The 21,873-nt window shown below is 43.9% G+C and overlaps 1 protein-coding gene across 2 annotated transcripts in view; it reads left to right on the top strand.

The window, feature by feature from the left end:
• Window positions 1-8,652: 8,652 nt before the first annotated feature.
• The window catches only part of STK38L (serine/threonine kinase 38 like), a 42,376-nt gene continuing 29,155 nt past the window's right edge, over window positions 8,653-21,873 (top strand). The window contains exon 1 of one of the 2 annotated variants that reach the window (XM_058805255.1): window positions 8,653-8,680. The gene's annotated coding sequence lies outside the window, so the exon portion shown is untranslated. Of the gene's footprint in view, window positions 8,681-9,143; window positions 9,367-21,873 lie in introns of those variants that run through there. The other variant, XM_058805257.1, reaches the window with a different exon arrangement.

The following is a 21,873-nucleotide window of genomic DNA, read 5'->3' on the forward strand; positions in this document are numbered from 1 at the left end:
GGTCCTGCTGGTCCAGTGTAATGAGCCCGGGCTGGCTGCTCCACCTCTGTGTGACATTGGACCCATTCAGGGACAATGCACAGAAGGCTCTGGAATCAGTCCATGGGAACCAGATCTTTTGTTGGCTTAAATTAAGACCTTAAACATACTTTTTTTTTTTTTCTTTAGGGCTCTGCCTCGTTTTTTATCAGACCCAACTATTTTCTTCATGCTGTGACAATTAATTGGATTATTTTCATTTAAAGATCCAAGCCCACAAGATAAGCGGAATGGAACAGAATTGTTTTCCTTTCCCTGCTCTCCCTCATTAGTAGTCTAAACAAGTGTGAGGCTGCATTAAGTTTGTAGCTATTTTGTTAGCTTGAAATCACTTTCTTCTCTTCTGCAGATGGAGACTGTGCTTAGATCATTATAATCCAGGATGCAGTTGTGGTATAGTAAAAGTGAAAAGGCTACTTACAGAATTTATGCTTGCAATTACCTTGGTAGTGGAAAAGGACAGCAACAAAAGTAAGTTCCACAAAGAAAAGGAGCAAAAAGGAAATTACAGCATGTTTGTTTTTTTTTTTTTTTTTTTTTTTTTAAACTGTGAAAAATGGCATAAAAGTGTCTGAACAAATCTCTAGGCTGAGTCGGGCAGATGTTGGTATCACTGCAAACTCTGCCTGCAACACAGGTGAGCCTCCAAAATGTCATCCCATTTAGCAGGTTGGTCTCCACAGGGTGATTGTCTCAATTTCACACGGGCTTGACCTACAGATGCAATGGTTGACCAGTCCATCTCCTTAGTAACCTTTGAAAACTCTTGCTGGAATGCCAGAGCTGTTGGGAAGCTGTCAGAGCAGTTAGTGCTTCATCTGGAAACTTACAGAGGGCCACTTTTGGCATGAATGGGAGAGGGTACATATTCTTTATTGGCATTAAACCTTCAGAATGCCAGAGATTTCGCTGCCTAGGTCAGTACACTCACATCTCCATGTGCCAGATTCTGTTACAGACTGTGTGTGGTTGTGTTTGTAACTAGGACAGATAAATGGACAGGGATCCCATAATATCTTGGTCAACTGAGAACTGATTCTTGATAGCTTATTAAGACTTCACTAGCAAAAAAATTAATTTTCTTCTAAAAATGGGTTAATTTTGTGTATATTCATAGTGATTGCATGACACATAGAAAAACTGGCTCTTAAACCCCCATTTCAAATGAGAATTACACTTTGGTTTTGAAATGTTTTGCCTAGAATCTCCTGCTTCACATTAGGTGCTAAAGGTAGCTAAGCCAATTTGCAAGACCAGCTCATTTCAGAACTGACCTTTGCCAAAATGAGAACTATCATTTTTTTAACCCTGAAGACTTTTCCTGCATTTCATTGATGTGTGAGAAATGCCCAGACATCAAGGGCTGACAGCTCTAGTTCTGCAAAGAGTTTTCTCTCTCTTTATGTAGCAGAACCAAAGTTTACTGGTTGCTGTCTAGGTTGGAGAAATGTCCTTTCTGCTACTTTGCCACTGAAGATCAGATGAGCATTAAAAATCCAGAATACACTTCTGGTGTTAACAAACAGCAAACAACGTGGACAACACCCCCTATACTGTTCAGTAAGAAGAACCAGTGATGAAAGGCATGGCAAGAACAGGTTCACACACCCTGGAAACAGAGGAGAACTTCTGCCAGGCTGTCAGTGGTCGGGGAAATGTAGTAGAACAGTCAGGTACTGCTAAGTGCGCTTAGGAAACAGGGCAGGCTCTAGGCAAGGGAGCTGGAAGACAGAGAGTGAAAGGACTGGACGTGTAAATCAAGAACGCAGCAGAGCAGGGGTTGCATATCTGTGGGAGTACTTAGGATGGAGTTTTTCAGGCTTTCAATTATTCCATTGAAATTGAGAGAAGTGGGGGAACAGGGCAGAAAAGATTAAATAACTAAAGAACTTGCCTAAACTCTGGGATTTCATCATCATCATCTTGTTTTTTTCCAGACTCATGGTTCTGTAAATTTTGTGAAAGTTTAGCAGGAGAGAGCTGATTTAAGATTTTTGAGCCCTAAAGGATTTGCAGTTCTTCCTTAACCTTGGATTAGCTTAACTTCGGGTTAGAAAAACCTTCCAAGTTCTTTCCAGTGATCCCTTGCTTCTTCCACCATGGAAACAGCAGCCCTGCTCCTGAGACTCCTCGATCCTTTGCTTGTGGTTTTCTCAGGTTATCTCTGACCATGTCTCTGATCTCTTCCCTCACCAAAATCTCCTCCCTTCCATGCAACTCCTCTGAGTTACATCTGGATCATTCATGTCAGCAATGGAGCAATGGAGCATGACCACAAAGCTCATGGTCTAAGCTTACACCAGTCCTTTCTGCACAAACCTTTCATGGCTCCAGAAGTGCTTCTTCACAGCCCCACTGAGAGTTATCTCATTTCCTTGTACTCCATCCTCTTACCTCCCACATTGGCTCCATACATTCATCTATGGGCTCTGGAAGCACAAGTTTTGACTCTCCTGCAACTGACCATCTATCGATGAGATACCAAGAGGAAGAGCTGGTCACTTCAGCCCCATTCTGTGGCACCAGGGCGAGACTGTGCCCTGTGACTGAGGTGTGGTGTTCTGAGTTACATCACAAGACATGGCAGCTCCAGTTCCAGCCAGGTTGGTCACTCTCTGTGCCTCCTGTGCCTGCTTGGCTGTCCTTGGCTCTCCTTTGTGATGCCAGCCAGCCCTTCCAAGCAAGAACATCCTCTCCCTAGGCTCCTCCAGAAGCTGTGTTCACTGGGACTTCAGTATCAGGCCCTAAAATAGATGCATTAGGGTTGGAAAACAGAGAACAGAATGTAACGGCAAGTTGCATCATTTTGTTTACATCTTGTTCCAGTTTCTTTTTTTCCCTAATTTATTTTGAGAGCTTTATGTCAGACAGAAAAGATGCACTTGATCACCATATAGGAAGCAAAAGCTGAGTAAGAGGACAGACTGTGGTTAAGCTTGCAACACACAGTGATCTTCCATCTCTTGGGATAATGAGAAAAAAAACAATGTTAGCAAAGAATCTGCAGAGAATCTTTGCTAAGAAAAAAAGTTCTTACACTGAACCAGTGTAAGAACAGATCAAGTATACTGGCTAAGAATAAGATGTCCGGAAAACACAAGTATTTTTGTTTAGTATATTATTTTGTATCCTTGGGATTGACTGGGAAAATTGTAACCTTTATTTTTCTCTGGAATTTTGAAGGAAGGACAATGCTGACTGTGCTAACTGATGAATAATACTGAGTTTCCTTAATTAAAAATAGTTATTAATAGTTAGTGTACTCATTAACTGTTTTGTTCCAGACTTTCCATGTTTCTTTGTTTATGGAAAAAGATCATGTACTAAATATGTCTCTTGCAAGTCCACCAAGGATTTTGTCCAAGGAGAATCCAGGAATAATATTTTAAGAGATGACGTTGTTTAAGCGAACTCAGCTATAAATATTTTAATTGCTTACAAAACAAATCAAAATTGTCATATCCTTAACTCCTGCCTGAGGAATCTGGTATCTCTGTGCCAGGAAGAACTATGCTGTGGGTTCCAAATTGCCTGAAAAAGTCACAGCCAAGCCAGGAATTCATACTAATAAATAATGCTACTTACATAGGAAAGAAGTAATTCCAATGGTATTGAAAATTGGCAAAATCCTGGTTTTGGAAGGGCTGCTGGGAGTTGCTAAGATGTTCAGGATATGAGTTGACAGTCTAAAAGGTGACTATACCAATTTCCTTGATTTTGCAGAGCTGAATGAGTTGCTTTGTTCCTTAGACTATACACATGGAAATAGGAATGGTTTCCCTGTGACATAGATGCTATTAATATAAAGAAAGTTATCTGGGCTTTCAGGAAAGCATAAACCAGAACTTTCTCAGAAAGGGTGTGGATACAGAACAGACTGTGGTTGCCTGTATGCAACTGTTTCAAATACCCTCAAAAGGCACCTCATTTTTAGAACTGAACTAATATTACTTATTTGTTGACATCATTTAACTTTTTCTTATTTTTAGGAGACATAGCAAATGATGTGTTCTGCCTCTAGATTAAGAGGTGCAGCAAAAATTTTGTACCCCTGGTTAAATTCATGTTTTGTTCATACTTTGAATGGTGAAATTCTGGTTCCTTTCCTTCCAAAATTGTAATAGAAATTGCAACATTGCACCATGACTGATGAGAGTATGGAATGGCTTCCAGGCTAGGAATAAAGAAAACTGAGAAGGAACAAGATATAAAAAAAAGAGTAGCACTGCCAGGATTGACATGAACTGACAGTTCATCATCTGTGCTGGTAACAAATTCGGGATCCACACCAAGATGCTCTCAGAACCAGGTCCAGGACAAAGGAGGTGAATTTCACTCAACAGGCTGTCCCATGTGCTGGGAATACAAGATGTTTCCAGGATTTTAAGAATAGATTGCACAAACATTTGGAAGAGCAAAACCCTTCAATTTATTATTTAGGCAGACAACATCAGGCTTGGGATAGGTGAAGGGTGAGAGGGTTTTAAAGGAATTTTTGTGAATTTTTTCCATTCTTCCTTTTGAATTTTTTCCATTCTTCCTTTTCCCTAGATGTCAGGCCATGATCACCAGGAAGGCAGAAATGTGACTGAGACAGAGCCCAGCTCTGAACAGTGCAGACATTCTGATGTTGCTAGGTATTTTTAAATATTGATGATGATTTCCTGAAGATGGAGCATGGCAGGAAACAACTGGGTGAGCAAATGTTACTTCTATGAATGGTCTCATAGAAGTAAACCAAATGAATTTCTGAGTTGTCTCATTCTTCAAGAGTTTGCAGAACCAAGATCTTAACTGTTTAATTCAATTGTGAGACACTGCATATGAAGTATGCCATATATGCCTTCTTTTAAATTTGCATTCCACCTATTAAGAAAATACATTTTTGTCCAATTCAGCATTTTCTGAACATTTGATTCACGACTGTGTCCCACTGAAATCAGGCAACTGAAAATCTTCAGTGCCCTCAGCATCTTATCAGAATTATGTAGCAGCACTAAAGTGTCATAAAAGAGATTAAAGCATTTGGGTTTAGCATTAAGCATTACAAAGCAAAAATCATTAAAGCATTTTTTCCTGGTCTTCTACCTGTTGAATATAAAGAAACATAAACTTCTCTTATTCAGACAGACCAGGGAGCTACAAGTAAAATCTGGATTACAAGTAGCATCAACAGTGGCTAAAAAGGTCCTAATAAACCAGTAGAAAATTTGTGGGAATGTTTCTGAATGGCTTGCACTATGCTTGCCCAGCTCTGCATTATTTTCTGACCAATCTCAAGTGTTCTGGATTTTTTTCTGGCTTATTCTTAAGAAATACACCTGGGATGTATTAGAACAACAGTAAGAAAGAAAGGAAAGTCAGAATTGATTCCTAAATGTTGATTAAGTAGTTAGATGCAAACTACTTGTGAATTAAACATTTCTAGGTTATTTCTGATGTTGTGAGGGAGCTTTCATGGTTAAAACCCTCTCTGAATCTTTCCAAGAGACATCTCCAGCATGACTCTGATCCAGCAATTTGGATTTTTTACACCAATTGACTGCAGAGAAAGAAATGTCAAACCCTCCCATCAATGTCCTTTCTCTGACAAGCTCTCCCTCCTTTGAACTACAATAACGAGGACGGCATTGTTTTGCTTTGCCACAGACGTTCCCCTGAGTTTTCTGAAGGCTTCAGAGGTTCGGAGGAATTTGACAAGAGGTATTTGGGCTTTTGTGTTTGCCTTTAATTGCTGCGCCCGGGGTGGATCCTGCTGCTGCTGCAGCCGGAGCAGAGGGCACAGGACCCTGGGGATTGTCACAGCCTGCAGGAGTGGCACAGCACGCAGCCTGCAGAAGTTTGCATGCTCAGAGCAAAGATTCTGTTCCAAAATGTTTGTGTAACTCCCATGCCTGGCAGCTTAAAGAGCTGCTGCCCTCCTACTCGGTGAATAGGTGCTTATATTTCTATATGATGGGCTAGCTGTGGAAATACACAGAAATAAAAGTTTATTGGGCTGTTGGTAATGGTTACACTGTGTCACAGTTTGGGTTAAAACATTAGGTATTTCTGTCAGCTCTCCTTCAACAACAAACAAATTAATCTGCTTGTTTTGGCTCTGCCATGGTTCATTTCAGGATGAGCATTTGATTGTAAGTTTCTCTAGGTGCACAGACCTTCAAAAACTATGGACAAACTCCAATATTCACAAGGCACCAGCCCACTAACTGCAACTGCAACAGTGGTGAACCCATTAATCAGACTTTTATAGCAGTGAGATAACCTTCTATGTGTACAGCTCTGTTAAAAACATATATTTAAAATTAGAAAATTAAAATAAACCATGTGTGTTTTGTGATGGAATGTCTGCTAACATAAATACTTTTACAGCTACATAAAAATAGAAACATTAAATACTTCATTTTTCCATACGTGTGTTAAGCAACAGCCAGTGCTTTTATTAATATACTGTTTCTCTTTTTAATTGCACTTTTATTTAGAAAAATTCACAATCCTGACTTATGAGGAAAGTTACATGGAATCATACAGAAAACTCGAAATGCAAACAGACATGCCTCATTCCTCTAAAACAAGAGACTGGTTCTTCATATGCCAGTAGTTTTTTTAGTCTTAGGGAGCCATTTGTTTGCCTTTCTCTCTTGAAAATAATTAAATAAATGGAAGTTTGCCCCACTTCCCCCCTGACACATCCACATACATGCACAGGACCAACAAAATTCAGTAATTTTCCACTGGCACAACAGCCTTTCAGTGCTTGCCATCTGCTGTGCTGGCAGGACCCACCAGAGGAGCTCCGGCAGCAAGGCAGGAACTGGAACATCACGTTGTGAATATTCATTCCATTTTCATTGTCACAGCTGGGCCTCAGCATCCCTCCCAGACTGACCCTGCTTCCCCCGGCCTCCCTGTGGCAGCTGTGGGGAGCAGACAGGAGTGAGGTACTGAAATCAAAGCTTACAACTCACAAACACACAAGTCAAAACCATCCCCGACTCCTGCTAGGGGGTAGGGATGTCTGTCATTCCCACTGACCACTGTTACTGACACAGATTTTTAAGGACTTCTGCTCTGGGAAGAGAGCTTTGGTGAAATACAACTTTTCTAGATCCATAACCAGCTTATTTTGAATTTATTTATCATAGAGTGCCTTTTCCCTTCTTGCTAATTCTGTTTCTGGATTAAGTGTCTGTACTTCCAATATGGTGAACATGAGTGCACAACTTCATTAGCTCAGGCTCCAAACGTGGGACCGGAGTTCAAATGTCCCAAAGGACAGTCAGTCTCTTCAGGAAGCACTCCTGCACCTCATTCAAGTTCAAACATGCTTAATTTAGGTTTCTGTTATTTCAAACCCACCAAACCTAATGCTTTCAAGAGCTGGTCTCAGCAGGTAGGTTCACAGTGGTCTGAGAGGTCCATGGAGGATTCTCTGGGTCTGCCTGTGGATCCTGAAATTGTGAGATCCCTGGGCAAGAAATCTGCTTTAGTGCACACAACTCCTAAGCTCCTTATCTCTACATAAAGACTAACAAGGTAAAACAAACCAAATCTGTCAGTTAAGTCCTCCTCATCAGCAACTCTCCTCAAGTCAAGTGATGACATCAAGACAAACTTTCCCTCACTTCCACATGCTCCATGTCGTGATGGGAGCAGATGATTGCCCTTTGTCACTCCTCCAAGGTGAGCTCACAGATTTGCCTTCTGCACAGTCGAGGCCAGTCTAACTCCTGACTGTGAGACATGTCACAGCCACGAGCCCTCAGGGAGTCCCGACTGGCAGAGCTTGCTGAGTGCCAAGGTTCATGCTGGGCTGCAGGGACAGCATCGTGGGGTGCATTGGGAAGAGCATGGATTGCAGGTAGAGGGAGATCATCCTGCCCCTCTGCCCAGCCCTGGGAGGCACATCTGCAGTGCTGTGTCCAGTCCTGGGCTCCTCAGCACAGCAGGGACAGGGAGCTCCTGGACTGGGGCCAGTGGAGCTGCAGAGATGATTCAGGGCCTGGAGCATCTGTGGCAGGGAAAGGCTGAGGGAGCTGGGGCTGTCCGGCCTGGAGAGGAGCCCCAGCTGAGAGGGGCCCTCAGCCCTGGGTGTCCCTGTGTGCAGGGAGGGCTCCGAGCAGGGCCCAGGCTCTGCCCCAGGGCCCAGCAATGGCACCAGAGGAACGGGCAGGGACTGAGCCCAGGAGGTTCCACCTGGGCACGAGGCAGAACTTCTGTCCTGGGCAGTGACCGAGTCCGGAGAGGATGGCGAGTCTCCCTCGCTGGGGATATTCCAGAACCGTCTGGAGCGAATCCTGTGCCGTGCACTCAGGGATGGCCCGGCTGGAGCAGGGCAGCAGCCGCGGCAGCCCCAGCGCTCCGCTCCGCTCCCGGCCCGATCTCTGTCCCGCTCCCTGTCCCGGGGCGCCGCCGCCGCCGCCGCTGGACGGGGCTGGGCTGGGCGGCACGGCAGGGGCGGGGCGGCACGGCAGGGGCGGGGCGGGGCGGGAGGCGCGCGCCGGCGGGCGCGGCCAATGGCGGAGCGGGGCTCGGCGGCGCGCGGCTCTCGCGAGAGCCGGCGGGTAAACATCGGCCCCCGCCGCGGGCCCGCCCGCTGCCATTAGCGCGGGGGCGGCGCCGCGCTCGGACCGGGCGGGAGGTGAGTCCTGAGGCGAGCCGGGTCCCGAGGGGAGTCGGGCGCTCTCCGCCCCGGCGCTGCCCGCGGAAACAGCCCCGGCACGCTGCCGCTGGAGACTGGGAATCTCCCCCTGCCTCCCCTCTTTCCTCCCACTGCACCGTGAGGCAGCAGGAGCAGCCATCGCCGTGGAGGCTGAGGGAGCGCAGCCTCAGCCTCGGTGCGGGGACGGTCGGGGGTGGCTCTGGGCTGCGGGGCAGTTCGCCCCCTGCCCCTCGAGTGGCTCTGCCCGCAGCCCCCGGGATGGCTCTGCCCGCAGCCCCCGGGGTGGTTTGTGCCCCTGCCGCCGGCTGGGAGGCTGAGGTGCCCTGGGGTGTCGGTGCGGGGAGCGAGGTGAGCCCGGCGCGGGGAGCAGGGCCGGGGCTGTGCGGACACCCCGCCGGCAGGGTCAGGGCTGGGCTCTACTCGTGCTACAGAACGTGGCTCTGGGCTTAAGGGAGTCCTGCCCTCTTTAGAAATAAATAAATAAATAAGGGGCCGAAATTATCTCCGTAATGCGCTTAGAAAAGCAAACAACCTTCGCAAGTTTCCACTCGCGGGAGGAGCAAATCGCAAACCTTGTGCAGAGCCGGAGGAGTTGGGGGTTGAGGCCCCGTGGTTTGGCTCTCCGGCTGGTGCTCTGTGTCTGCAGACAATTCCCATTGACTCAGGTAAAAGTTAAATGCCAGGGACTTACAGAGGTCGCGCAGTTGTTGTTTGGTTTTACTTGATCTGGAACTCCTTGGGTTAGAATAGCAGAGCTCACATGCGTGCCTCGCTGATGTACCTGCCTTCCTCTTGCAAAATCCACACTGGGAATAAGTGAGCCTTGCTGTAGCCTCTCAATCAAAGCCAATGCCGACGTTTCGTTTTTGTTTGGTTTTTTTAAGAGAAGTTTCCTGTAAGATATTTGGTGGGTTGTATTGGTTTTGCTTTTACCTGCTTTTTGGTGAGCAATGGGGTTTTTGTTGACTGTAGATGTTGGGGTTTGTCAGGTGTACTGATTTAGTGTTTTGATTACAGTTTTTAAAAGTCACTTAAAACAGAGGGATCTTGTTTATGAGTGTTTATGATGCTAATAAATCTTGCTAGAGTTGTGCCTGCTCTATAAAAGATGCCTGAATATACACAGGAATCTGAAAAATTGTTTTCATTCCTTATCCTTCAGGAGTGAAAGAATATCAGCTTTTAATTTTACTCTGAAGAGTGAAAAGAAATAGGAACACACAGGCTACTGACCTCAGGGGTGTTGATCATTGGGCACCCTCATTGCATTTGAGAAATCTGTTACTGTATCCACTAGAATTGCTGCAATTTTACCTTCTGTGCCATATGTAGACTTGTTTTCCTGGCTTTGTTAAGAAGTGTCTTGGATAGGAAAAGTCAAATTTGCATAGCTCTGTGGACTCATTTGTTTTTCATAATGTACATGGCATACTATATGTTTGATTGAAATATTTTTGCTTAACAGAGCTTAAAAAAATTCTAAACACTTATTTCTCAAGCATTTCAGGGGAAAACAAGTCCCAAGCTACTAGCTAAGCACTCTTCAGAAGCAAATATTTACAGAGGACAGGTATCATGCTTTTTTTTCAGAAAGTTAGTCTGTCTTAAAAAAGCAAACAGCAAACGCACACCCCATCATTAACTTGCAGTGGACTTGGACCAGGCCTATGGTCTGGGTGAGGGAATGTTCCCAGGAGAACAGAAATTTTGGGTTTCTGTCAGAAATTTTGGGTTTCTGTCAGATGATCTGCTGTGGACCTGCTTGTGTGAGCTGCCCTGGCGTGGTCTGATGTGCAGTGGAGTCCCTGTGGGGCTCTCCTGGCTTGGAGCAATGTGGGATGTCACAGAGGAGTTCAGTGCATGTGGCTGAGGTGGGCTCACCTGTCCTTTCTCAGGAGTTCTGTGTAGCCCCCCTTGGCTCATCTGTCATTTTGTCCCCAAACTTTGAATGGTAGGTGGGAGTTTTTTAATCATTTGGGCTACTGCTGCAGTTTGGGATGGCTCTTGAATCCTGTGGTGACCACAAGGAGCTTAGTCACTGTGTGTGTCCTCTGCATCTGTCTAGGCAGTGAGTTTGTCTTGCTTTCAGAGCTTATCTCCTCCCTACAGATTCAGCTTTTGCTCAGTCCATGTTTATTCCAATAAAAATGTTGTTCTTCCCACCAAGTTTAAGCTGAGCATTAGTTAAAATGTGAAGCCAGTTGGTAAACTTTGATATTTGTATTCCAGGAGGTGCAGGGTAGACATGGAAATTGCAATGAAAAGAATTGCTTCTCTGAATGCAGTATTCATCAGCACAAAGCCTGCTAAGCTGATATTATATGGTAAATGGTTTGCTTTTAGTCTCCCAGAAAGAGGCTTTGTGTCTTAGGGTAATGGCAGTTGACATAAATCAAGCATACAATTGTCCACAAAATCATTTAATCTTCTCTTGTTGCTCCTTCTAACATATAGCTGCACTTAGAGCAGACCTGCCACTAGTGGTAATTGCACTGCTGTGCCTTGAAAATATTGGTTTGATAAATAACTGGAGTCTAATTTTTGAGATGGGTTGGTGCAGAATTTTTCCAAGTCTGGTGATTAAATAACAGCTTTTGTTGTGCAAAAAATTGTTATACTGGGGTAAGCCAATTTAATACTGTGGGGTAGGAACTCAGGGAAGAGTTATTTATTTCATGTTATGAATTTAAATAGTGAACTGTATTTAAGGTGGCAGGGTCTTGTCTTGAAGACTCAGAAATGAGTTGTCAAATGCAGCAGACCAGACTTTATAATTTGATTGGTACAGAAGATCCTGCAAATCTGTAGTTTAAAACTCCAGAATAACTTCAGCAGTCCCACTGCTCCAGTATTTGCATGGGGAAGTAATAGAACATTTTCCTCTTAACAGTATAAAACAAAACAGGAAATAGGGGAAGAAATAAATGATCAAGAGAAACTCAGTTTCCTTGTCATAAATAATTTGAAGCATTAGTAGTATGGGAAGCATTAAATGGGCAGTTGTTGTAGTTAACACTGCCTTACTTGTGAAATCAGGTAATCTTGTAAGGCATGCATTGATATATCACTAAATACCTGTTACAGATTAAAAAAGCAAAGGAAAATGGTGGATCAGGAAAGAATATAAATTTTTTATGCTTCAAGTAGCTGATTTTCTGATTTCTTCGTAATTTAGGTGTTGAATTTTGTATGCTGGTTTGTACTGTAGACCTGAAACTTAGTTTGTGTTGTGTGTCTTAAATATTTATACCTGCAGACTTGCAAATTTGTTAGCTGACCTGTGGTTTCATGAGAGTTACAGCTGGTCAGAATGTGAAGAAAAGAGAAATATTTGGAAGAATATTTCTATGGGATTTGGATTGTCTAAGGAACAGTTGTCTTTATGTTTTTACTAGTAAAAAGAGCAGTGGTTGATTAAAATGGTAGCCTGGGTTTATGGGATTTCAGAAGAGTGAGAATGTCCTGAAGTAGTAAAAAGGGAATCAACTCTTCACCTTTTAGTAACAGGGAGCAGCCATGATGAAGTAATAGTTTGGTGTGTGCAGGTTGTGCAAACAAATGGAGTTTATCAAAGGTGACAGAATGAATGGGAGGGAGGAAGTAAAGGGTTAACTCAAACCTGTACGGGAGAGGAAGAGTATTTACTGTACTGCAGCTTATATTAGCTGTGTCTCTTATGTTCCAGAGTTTGAGCCTGTGATCACTGACATGCTGTAGAGGAGCTCCAGTCTTAGCAAAGACCTTGGCTTATTGGAGTGTGTTAAGTTTCCTTCCACAGAAGGGGAAACAAAAAATATTTTTCTTGCCTTTGACCAGATGAAAGGTTGTGAAACCTTTTCTACTCTGTAATAAAGAGAGCTGTTTACAATTCTGAGAGCACTGTGTGTAATGTCACATTAAGTACTGCACTTATAAAATGTGCCAAGGTATTTTAGCAATTAAATCTCCTGGTAGGAAAACAAAACCCAGCTGACCATCCCCAGACAAACCCTTGGAAAACCTGGCCTTCCCAGAAAGCTGTACTTGATTAAAGGCCCTTTTCATGAGCCACTGTAGTAGAATAATGCTTATGAGAAACACACTTGTGCACCGGTTGGTTGCAGTTAAAATGAAGATTTTAACACCAAACCATAGGAGTGGCAGAGACTCAGCTTGTACACAGGAGTGTACAGAAGGAGCAGAGTCATAACTTGCATTACCACAGCCAAGGGATGGGGAGGGATGACAGTCATCACTTCAGCAGGACACCTGACTGCCCTGAATGGCTGCTGAGGGCAGAAGCAGCAGAGCAGAGGGGCTTGGCAGGAGCAGCTTGTCACAGGTGGGGATCTCTGTGTGCCTGGGGGCTCTGCTGGTGGTACAGGCTCTGCGTCCCTGGTGCAACAGAGAGGGAGACAGCTCCTTGGCATTGCTGTGCTGTGCCATGAACTTCCTCCAGCATCACTGAGAACCCCCCAAAGGACCGATGGGAGCCTCCTCCTGACAGATCACTGCCACTCTGGAGAGTCTTGAGCCTGTTCTGTGGCTAAAAAGTCTCAGTGTTTTTATGACTTTACTGGTAAAAACCTGCTTGCATCTGAACTGATAGGTAAATTCCAAAGGATATTTCCTTGTCTGCAGGAGGGCTCTTGTGTACAAACCAGCCAAGATGTGCATGGCCTCACCACAGAACCCTTTCCTTGGGATTAGATGTCTTAGATTGCCATGGATCATACCTGCACACAGAGGAGGGGACAGGATGCAGGGATCCCAGTGTTGCCCCTTTATTACCCAGGGCAGAGCTGCCTCTTTGGCTGATTAGCTAGATTTGAACCACGCTCTGGAGAAGGCAGGGCTGGTTCACAGGCTTCTACTATTTCCCATAAAAACTGAGGAAAACCTTTCTTTTCAGGAGAAATCCCCTTTTCCCAGATTAGCCCAGTAGAAATGGCAGACCTTAGACCAATAGAATCAGGCTCCTTTTGTATATTGGAAAAGTGTTTATTACAGCCATTTCTTTAAATTTGTTTTAATTACTTTTTACAATGAGCAGTTGCATAATGTGTTCCCTGCCCTTCCCTCTTGCTGGTGCCTTATAAGGGAGGTAACCAGAATGGCAGCCAAATATCAGCCTGATGATGAAAGAATTGTTCCACTTAAAATGTCACTAATTTTTAGCCTGCTGAGTCCTGTATGAAGAGGAGAGCTTACATTTGTAGCTCCCCAGACAAAAGCACTGCACTGCATTGTTTAAAGACAGCTGTTGTTTCTTACAACAGCTGAAGTTAAAGATTGCTCTGTTCTGTGCTCTGTGGCATTCACAGAGCAGGAAAGGAGAACAAATTTAATCACAAGGTAAGGATTTAGTGGGAGTACCTGTTTCTTCAAACAGTAGCAACTGGATATGTAGAATGAAGGCTGTTTAACAGTAATTAAAAGTATAATTTAACAAGCTGTAAAATCTGGAACTAGAAGGGAATTTTGTGTTCTGCATGCGAGGATCTCTGTGGGATGTGGACGCAGTCATTCAGCAGTGAGAGCCACGGCTGGTACAGACAGGTAACAGGCAGCTGTTAAAGCACATTCCCATGCAGTGGGGTAATGGCTGGGGCTTATCAGACACTGGTGCAGCAAATACTCTTGGTGAGACTCAGCAAGGCAGCTTAAAAGGCTGGGAGAGCTGGGATTGGTCAGCCTGGGAAGAGAAGGTTTTGGGGTGACCTCACTGGGGCCTTGCAGTGCCTGAAGGGAGCCCACAGGAAAGATGGAGAGAGGGCCTGGAGTGACAAGGGGCAATGGCTCCAAAGTGACAAAGAGGAGGTTTAGATTGGATATGAGGAAAGAACTGTCCCTGTGAGGGTGCTGAGGCCCTGGCACAGGTTGTTCAGAGAAGCTGTGGCTGCCCCATCCCTGGCAATGTTCCAGGCTGGATGGAGCTCTGAGCAAGCTGGGCTAGTGGCAGGTGTCCCTGCCCATGGCAGGGGGCTGGAATTGGATGTTCTTTAAGGTCCCTTCCAACCCAGGCAGTCTGAGATTCTCTGAAGTAAGGCTGCCTTGTGGTGCACCTCCTGTAGTTGTGTGTCTTGGAAGGCAGTCAAGTGCATCACAGCAAATTCTGACTTTCAAGATAAGGTGAAAGAAAGGAATTGTGACATTAACTTGCATCTTTGTCACTGGTTTTTATTGGTTTTGTTTGTGCTTGGTTGGTTCCACTAAAGTGATAAAGAGCTCTGGTTGAACAGGTATGTGGCTGTTCTTTGACTGACTTGCCATATTTCACTTGTGTAAATCAGAAGTTTTATTGTGCCTAAGGAAAATTTCTCTTGCTAAACTGATCTGTCTTCTGATAGTTTAATTTATTGCCTTCACTTAATGAAATTAGTTATAGATGTATCTACATTTCCATGAATGCTGTAGGAAAGAAAATATTAATATTCAGGTTTATTGGGGAGGAGAGGAGAGAAACAAACCAACCCTGGTGATATTGCAAGCACAGTGTCTAGTAAAGTCTTATTGTTTAGTCCTTCCTCAATCTTCACAGCCATAGGGAGTCTTAGGAAGCAGTGACTAAGGGCAGAGAATTGAGGTTTATCAGAACAGGAATTCTTCATGAATTCAACTCTCAAATCTCCTGTGAACAAAGAATATAAATGACCACTTTAACATAAAGTGTTTTAGATGGTTCTTCCTCTTATGGTTAATTATTGTATGGACACTCCTGCTCTGTGTTTAATTTAACAGAGAAGGAGAGATCATATAAAGTCTGCACCACTTGAGCATCTTAGCCCACTTGTAGTCTGGATATGGTGACCTCACTGCACAATTGCCTAAGCAGCAATTAGAAACTTTCCTGTGGGGTATTTTTTTCCCTTCTTAAAAAAAAAAAAAAAAAAAACCAAAAAAAAACCCAAAAAAACCCCAAACAAACAAAAAAAAACCTGCAAGAATTATGTTAAGAACACCTGGGATAATACCATGTAAGTTGCTTATTCTTTGTGAAATCAAAGTGAAGTTGGACAAAATGCCAATAAGCACAATAAGCACCAGAGGTTGGGGCTGTAGTTCCCAAGGCCAGTGAAGCCCAGACTGCTGTCAAGGCTCAGCGCATTCTCAGCCCATCATCCCCCTCCCAGACCTCTGCACCATGGGTTGGAAATCACTAAGTTATGATGAGCTGTGGTGGTAGGAATGAGCATCTTCAGAAATAGTTTCAGATAGGAGATGGAATTGCAGGAAGATTTTGAGGAGATCTGGAGAAACAATACCAGTTGTTTGGGAAATGAAGGGAATACAGAAGGGAGTTCTTCTGCCTGTTAAATCTTTTTCTTCTCTTCTTGTCTTTTTTTTTCCCATGAGCCTGTGATAAAGGGAAAAGAACAAAGTGGAATGCTTTAAATTGTCAAGCTTTGCTGGCAAATCTTCAAAGAAATTGGAAATTTTTTTACCTTTCTTACATTACACCAGTTCTTGACTGCTCTAGTTCTCAGTAATTAGCAGTGTTTACAGGCAACACTCACCCATTCCTTCAGGAGGAAGGAACACACTGAAGTCACTGTGAGCCCCATGTGCAAGGCTGTGTCCAATATTTGAGGCCAGGCAGCTATGGTAGTGCCACAGGAGAACAAATGTCTGGGATGAATCTTTGGGTTCCATCTGTGCTGCTGTGCTAGTCACATATAGAGGTGTCCAGGATTAGAATGTGTTTACCAGCTAATCAGTTTGAGCAGGTAAATCCTGGCCCTTCCAAGGGGTTGGTTATACCGGCATGTAATTTAGGTGCAAGTGAACTTGTATGAAAGTTTCTTGTGCCAGGAATGGTGATGTGTGCTCTTGTCTTCCCAGCCTTGCTCTGGGCTTTATCACAGTGAGGAGTGTGAACTGAATGCCATTCTGATATGATCAGTGCAGAGAATTTCAGGCCATGGCTGTGTCAGTGGGCTTGACCAGTTTGTGGATATTTAAGTTAATGTATTTCAGCTCTAATCCCCGTTCCTTCCATGGGGATTGGTGGTGCTGATGCTGCTGTAGAGTGACCTAAAGAAACTTTCCACTTCTGTTTTCATGATCATCTGAGTACAACCTGCCCTGCTCCCAGGTCAGGCTGGAAGCATTGTCTCTGGCAGCTGGGCTTCATTCATAACTCCAGAGTCTTAGGCTCACACTTGGATACCTTTAAGCCCCATTTAATAATCCCAGAGGGCACCTGACTCACATGAACTGACTGCTTTTGCTCCCAGACACGTAAGCCACTTTTGTAGTGGCACATGAAAAAAGCAAGAACAAATCCCTTTCAGAGTTCAGGAGAAGGAGGTGAACATTGTATCACCAAAACCAGGGAAGAGAGAATTTCACCTGTCTGAATACACACTGACCTACAGCACTGACTGGAGCTGCTGCTCACAGCTTGTGCTGCAGCCTGGCCACTGACAGAATAACTTTGCTGAGCACCTCTGCTGCAAAGAGGTTCCTTGGAGCCTGCCAGAAATACTGTGCCTTCACCTTTGGTCCTCAGTAAGACACAAAACTCTGGCCTTTGGGAGGGCTTACAAAGAAGAAATGTGCTTGCCCTTTTTATGTTCAAATAAGCAAAATAACGTTCTGCTCTGTAAAATAATCTTTACAGTCAAAAGGAACATTGGGAGAACGACCAATGGATACATGTATTTTTTTAATGTGTACTTTGGATCACTGCATTTGAAAGGATTGAAATCATAGTGGAAAGTTACAAAAGAAAAAGGAAGTAATTATGAAATAATTGAGGGGGGGAAATTGTTATACTGTAATAAAGATAAGTAGTTTTAGCTAATTTTCTCTCTGCCTTTTTTGTTAAACAAGCAGCAATATTTTGAAAGCAAATTTCAGTTTTGCTTATGGTTCAGCCCAGTTTCAGGTGTTGACCCCCAGGCACAGAATGAGCTTGTGCTGCTTGGGGAGCAAGGGCTGCAAGAGAAGAATTATAATGAGAATTTTGCTTTAAGAAAAGAAATCCAAGAAACTGAAGCTGTTAGTGTTAATTGTATTTTTATCTTGTAGAAGCTAATTTTCAAAACAAGTCCTGACAGTGTCTTTCTTATTTCTCTATGCTTGTAATTTTCTCAGTCTGAGAACCAGAGCATAAATGTATTTTCTTGGTTCTTTTGCTGAAGTGCTCCTCATCAGTTGTGTCATCCTTAAAGATGTGCAGACTGAGAAGACAAAAGCTTCTGTATCCTTACTTAGGACATTAGGGAGAGTGAATCTGCATCTGCCTGTGTGCAGCTGGAGAATGCAGTTGCAGGATGAGATTTTCTCAAGTCAGTGTGGAATCCAAGTGCTTTCCCTCCCTCCCTCGCATGCCGAGGCAAGGCTGGGTTTTGCCACAAAGGCTGGTTAGTTAAGGACCACCCACCCCCCTTCTCCTTGAATCCTAAAGTAAATCCTCCTCAGATATTGCAAACTGGGGATCCCCAAGCAGGAGCATTGCAGCTGCATATTTGTCTTGGATGGAAGGCCAGACTCCTGTCTGGAACATGTGAATCAGTGCTTTGGGTGCAGCTTCCTTGGTTCAGGGTGGGGATGATCTTGTCAGCAAAGCACCTGCTGTACAAGATGCAGTCACTGACACCAGTGGGCTGCCAGTAGTTATGTACATCAAGGCAGGGAGACAGGAGCTTTTTGTCCTGTGCTACAGCAGGCACCTGCCTTTGCTTTCCCTTCTTGGGTAGATCAGGAAGGTAGTTTATGCTTGACCCTGACTTTAATGAAATAAAATTTAGCTAAGGAAGCTTTACTGAATGCATTCCAATGGCTTTTCAGATTAATGGCATTGACTAATGTGTGAATAAAGTAAACAGCTGAAAATTTATTGTAATTCTTGATTTCCTTTGGTACCTCAGTCAATGCTAATTCGAACCAAGAAGCCTCTTTTTTTGGATAAATCTACTGCCCATATTGAATTTGGTGGTATAATTCTAATCAGCTTTGAGGGAGAGGGGACTGACAAAGAATAATCCTGCCTCTGTTGTGGATACTTGGGACATTTTTAAAGTGCTAGGCAGATATGGGTGTGCTGAGATGTTTTTTATGAGTGCTTTTTCAATATTGAAATGTGGCGCTCTTTGAGGTACTGACCACATTTGACCTTGTGTTCTTCACAGGCATTGTTCAATCAGTTTAGCAGCTGTTTACAAAGCACCAAAATTCAGAAGGCTTTCATCTCTGAATGAAACACATTCTTTTTGCTCAACTTGGCATCTCTGAATTTTCTGAGCAGCACCAATCCCCTAATGCTGTGTGATTAGATTCAGTTACCTTGTGCCATCCCAAAAAGTTCCAGTTAATTAATGGAATCGAGTGATGCTTTCAAAGCTATTGCTCTGAATTGTGACACATCCAGCTAAAATTACTTTGTTTTCTTAAAGCACAGAGTCTAAAATATTGATACTTAGTTTTCTAAATTGGGCTCGCTTGCTTCATGCCCTTTTACTGGCAGATACAAGGCAAATGCAACTAATGATTGATTTCTTTGAAGTGAGGTGGTTGGTTCAAGGGGAACCTCTGCTTCTGTGCTAAATTTTCTTACAGAAAAATGCTTGAGAGCTCTGAAACTTCTGTTGGCTCCAGAAAGAAATACAGTTAGAATGTGGGATGGGAATATTCCTGCTCTCCTTTTGCATGGTTCTAGCATGTTGGAAGCCAGTAGGTCTTGGGCTTTACTACTGGTAAAGTGTTGGATTTCAGGTATTACTTAAAGGAATACTTAGATTAGTTCATATTTAGCAAAAATGCACTGGGATGCTTTCACAAAAGATGCTGGTAAAAGCAATTTGTGTTTTGAAGGAGAGTGCTATTTTGAGGGAGGGTAATCCTTTTTCCCTACCTTATTCAGTGCTTGGCCTTCAGATTGGTATCAACAAAGGAAGTGACTCTTACAGATGCTTTTGTGATGTGGTTCCTAATTTGCTGAGAGCTGGACTGAGATCCCTTGACTCATTTCACGTAAGCCACCAAAGAGCTGTTTCCAGTTACTGCCTGGACCGGGTCTTGGAGCTGAAAGATGCCATCTCTGCCTGCCAGCCATGCCTCACAAGAATCATAACAACTTGCATTTCAAATATTTCAACATGATAATTCAGCCTTTGAAGTTTTGGCACCTATTTGGCAAGGGATGTCTCCAAAGAGGTATTTTTAGCAAACACTATATATAGAGCTTCAGATCTTCATCTTCTTTCTTTATGTGAAGAATATTTTTACCATCTGTGAGGTGCCCAGAGTTAAAGGCTGTAAAAATGACAAGATGCTCAAGCCACAGTTGGATTCAATGTGTCTTAAATTTGGTGGGAGCTGTGCCTATCCACATTACAGACTTGCCTGGCCCTCTCCTGCTGGAGGGTCCAATGTCCTGTGGTGCAGGTGGGGATGAAGAATGCCACCTATTTTGTTTGCTTCACTGGGCTTTTGGAGTGAAAGTGAAATCTGTTTGCTGTGGGACTGTTTACTGAGGATGGGTCTCTAAAGGTGCTTGAGAAAGCTGTTGCAGGCATAGCCAACAGTTAGAGGCTTTGGAGATTATGAGGAGAAGCCAACTGCTAAATCCAAAGGCTTGTTCCAGATATTCTCAGCACAATGGGAGTTGGCATTGTGTCAGATGCCAGGCAGGATTCATCTGCTTGGCCTTGGGTGTTTAAAAGTTGCACATCCATCTTAACCATCCTGGGTGCTCAGTGGACTTGGAGAAGCACTGGGAGGAGATGTTTGCTTCTGCCTCCTGCAAGGGTGACTACAGTTGGAAAATATGGGTGCAGGGAAGGCCTGGGTGGACTTGCAGTTGTGCTGCCTGGAGTGAACACCCTGATCCTGCTGTGTGACTTCTGAGTAGCTCCCTGGAGCAGGTGAAATGTCAACAATAACAGATCTAGTGGGTTCACTTCTGTCAAATATCCCTGCAGGTGCAAGCAAGAAGTTGTGAATTCCCAGCCTCCTTTTGTTTTGCCAGCAGAGTGGTCAGGATCTGTTTGTTTTTCTCCAGAAGACCATGAAGAATGTGCTCCCTCAACAGCAGCTGAGAGCCCCAGGGCTCCTGTGATCCTCTGCAGCTGCACCTCTGAAAAATCCCCGGGCTCAGGTCAACTGAGCTTTTTCTTCTGTTTCCTGATGTAATTCTAGATTTTCCCATAGTTCATTGTGGCATTTAGTGTTAAAAATAGGATTCCATAAAGCATTTTTATGTTCCTGAAGTGCACACCCTTTATTTTTCAAACGTGTGTCTGTGTGAAGCCTTGCCAGAGGAGCAGTGTGTCTTTGCCCAGCGCTGACCTGATCTGACTGTAATACTAAACTCAAGGTGAGATTCAGGACTAATGCACTCATTCTGTGTCTCAGCTCTTCCTTCAGGTTTTTGGCAGCTTCTGCAGTTACTCTTTGTGCCTCAGACATCCGTGCTGCATAGTTCACTTTTGATTTAATTTATTTTTTGGTGGCTCTGATTAGTTTTGTTATGCTTTTTGCATTTCTGAAATCAGACTGAAATTGTTTGCATTTTTTGAGAGCTGTATGTGGCAAGTGCTGTGTCAGCATGTGTGGCTCACCATCCCTGGAAATGTTCAAGAAATTATTTTAGTTGATACTTAATGCTGTACTTGAGTTGATGTGGCAGTGTTGGTCAAGGACAGGACTTGCTCTTGCAGGTCTTTTCCAACCATGACGGCTCTGGGATTTTCTGCTTTCTTGGATAAATTTCTGCTACCAAATGGAAGGGGTCTGTTCCCTACGGGCTGCTGCAGATACTTGTAACAAGTCAGGGATCTTCCCTTGCTTGTTCACCTTCAAAATCCTGCCAGGCCTGAAGGCTGGGTTTACTTTGTTTCCTTCTCAGTCCAGGTGATACAGTTGCCAGCTTGCATTATCAAGATCATGTGTTTTAGGTTTCAGTTTTGCAAAGTACCTCCAGGTCTGGTTGGAAAATATTTTAAAGGGGCAAAACATAATTTGCTTGAAGGCTGGGTGGAAGGTACATGGCACAGAGAAGCAGAATAAAGCCTGCAGCTCCAGTTCATTGCACTATGGAGATCCTTTCTGGCATTATTAACACGAGGGATAACCCAGAGGAGAGGAAAGCAGCTTGAGGCTTGCTGGCAACCCCAAGAGACCTTTGCAGCTTTGAGCATGCTGGGAAGAGGGAGGGCACACCTTCCCTCCTGGAGGCTGCCAGCAGA

The sequence above is a fragment of the Ammospiza caudacuta genome, chromosome 5 (genome assembly GCF_027887145.1).
Source record: "Ammospiza caudacuta isolate bAmmCau1 chromosome 5, bAmmCau1.pri, whole genome shotgun sequence".
NCBI classification, from domain to species: domain Eukaryota; kingdom Metazoa; phylum Chordata; class Aves; order Passeriformes; family Passerellidae; genus Ammospiza; species Ammospiza caudacuta.